Source organism: Berghia stephanieae, chromosome 11 (genome assembly GCF_034508935.2).
Source record: "Berghia stephanieae isolate SIO BIC M18660-M18661 chromosome 11, UCSD_Bste_1.3, whole genome shotgun sequence".
NCBI classification, from domain to species: Eukaryota; Metazoa; Mollusca; class Gastropoda; order Nudibranchia; family Aeolidiidae; genus Berghia; species Berghia stephanieae.
In genome coordinates, this window is record NC_088370.1 from 8,113,630 (window position 1) to 8,116,129 (window position 2,500).

A 2,500-nucleotide genomic window follows, 5' to 3' on the forward strand; every position below is an offset into this window, starting at 1 on the left:
ATGACGTCTGTTAGGAGATATGACATTTTTTTTCGGACAAAGACAATGCTGTTAACGGCCAGTACTCAGTTTACACCTGAGTACGGTGATAGAATGTGAGTAAAGATTCGTTTCCAATGACTCAACTATGCGCTGAGCGAGGCTCGAACCAAGTACCTTCCGATCCGAAAGCGAGTGTCATACCACTAACCATATAGCCGCACATCATGAACTGCTCTTCCAATAATTTTGCTCCAAAATATGGTACAAATCAGACAATGAAATGAAAGAGCCTCCCTGAACTTAGTAATGATTGGAAACTTTTGAAAACATTCTTATTCAGGCAGGCTTTTGAATTGTAATGGGCCAAGTGGTTACGGTTTCCGAGACATTTGTGGAGAAGAGACAGAATAGAAAAGTTTGAAACATCTGGGAAGATCGAAGGCAGTTACGGTTTCTGGGACATGTGTGGAGAAGAGACGGAATAGAAAAGTTGGTAACATCTGGGATGATCGAAGGCAGTTACGGTTTCTGGGACATGTGTGGAGAAGAGACGGAATAGAAAAGTTGGTAACATCTGGGATGATCGAAGGCAGTTACGGTTTCTGGGACATGTGTGGAGAAGAGACGGAATAGAAAAGTTGGTAACATCTGGGATGATCGAAGACAGTTACGGTTTCTGGGACATGTGTGGAGAAGAGACGGAATAGAAAAGTTGGTAACATCTGGGATGATCGAAGGCAGTTACGGTTTCTGGGACATGTGTGGAGAAGAGACGGAATAGAAAAGTTGGTAACATCTGGGATGATCGAAGGCAGTTACGGTTTCTGGGATATGTGTGGAGAAGAGACGGAATAGAAAAGTTGGTAACATCTGGGATGATCGAAGGAAAGAGAGCTAGAGGAAGACAAAGAATGACGTATTTAAATAACCTAAGAATGGCCAAATGTGACTTAAAAAGCAACACAGATATTTCATGCGCACCGCAGAGGATTGTGATTCGTGGAGACAGCTCAAGAGTACAATGATGATGTGGTCTTCTGGTATGACACTCGCTTTCGTATAGGAAGGTCCTGGGTTCGAGCCTCGCTCGGCGCATAGTTGAGTCCTTGGAAAAGACTCTTTACTCACATTCTCTCACCGTACTCAGGTATAAAATGAGTACCTGGCCGTCATCAGCGTTTCTCTGTCGAAAAAAAAATTGTAATATCGCCTAACAGGCGGTATGTTTCGTTCTAATTGTTACGAGTTGCTGTTAGTCAGAGACCCTTTTGTAAAGCGCTTTGAGTACATTAAGTGGATATTGCGCTATATAAAAGCTCTAGTCTTTTTAAAAATAGTATTTTGTGTGTTTTGTGTTATCTGCTGTCTTTGTATTTGTAGTGTCTTAGAGCACTTTGGGGATTCTGTATGCTGCAATCTTTTCATTACAATACGTTCGACGTGCACTTGTTTTGTTTGGTTGGTTTTAAGGGTTTTACGGCGCTTGCAACACATTTAGGTTATATCAGCGCCAGTATAAAGGAAGAATATGGGATAGTAAAAAGTTCTAGAATTACAATTAAAGCACCCAAGAAAAATTAAGACATAAGGAACTGGGAACAAATAGGGAACAGATGTAGATTCCAAGAGCACACCACCAATGTACTTAGTTTGAGATCACCTATAAGTCTCATCAGGACACAAGTACAAAATCCAACAAAGAGGAATACACTCAAATGCTTACACTATACGTTAAAAATAACATATAATAATACATAACAGATAGATGATTTACAAGGAAAAATATATTTATATATGTGACAGTTTGTATAGATAGTTTGAAGATGACGTCACTCAGGCCTTTGTTATTGTTTTTGCCATCCGCGTTTGTGAGTTATTCTCACTAAACTGTATTAACCAGACTATAAAAGTTCATGGTTACACAGAGTTTGTGTGTTGGTCCTTACTGGTACGACAACTCCGCCTGGCGGTGAGAGCGTGACTCTATGAGCTATCCACATTCTATCTAAAGGGTAGCAAGCTTTTTGTGTCATTCGTTAAAGCCTACAGAAACCGGAATAGTCGCAGGTTCGATTAATTTAATAGGCTTTGAACGGTCACTATTTATAATGAAAAGTTTTAAGCCGGACTGAGATGAGGGGGGGGGGGGGGGTTGCTGATCCCAACTATGAGGTCTTTATTCTCTACTAGTGTAGAACCGCAATGTTTGAGAACAAAATAAAGGCTATTAGAAAAAGACACTAATCTATTTTTATCATTATACTGTTGTATTATGGAAATTGACATAGATCGAGACAAATCTTTCGTGCCATCAACGATCAACATTATTCAGGTATTAAAGTCTGTAGGTGCGCGCAAATGAATCTGCGAAATGTCGAATTAAGGACCGGTCATTCTGCCCTAACAGGTTTTCTAAATAATAATTTGAGTCAATGAATGATGGAATTGCCCTTAGTTTATGAAATGTTTGCAGGCTTCTCGTATATCAATCTGTAAAAAAAAATAGATTTATCATGTT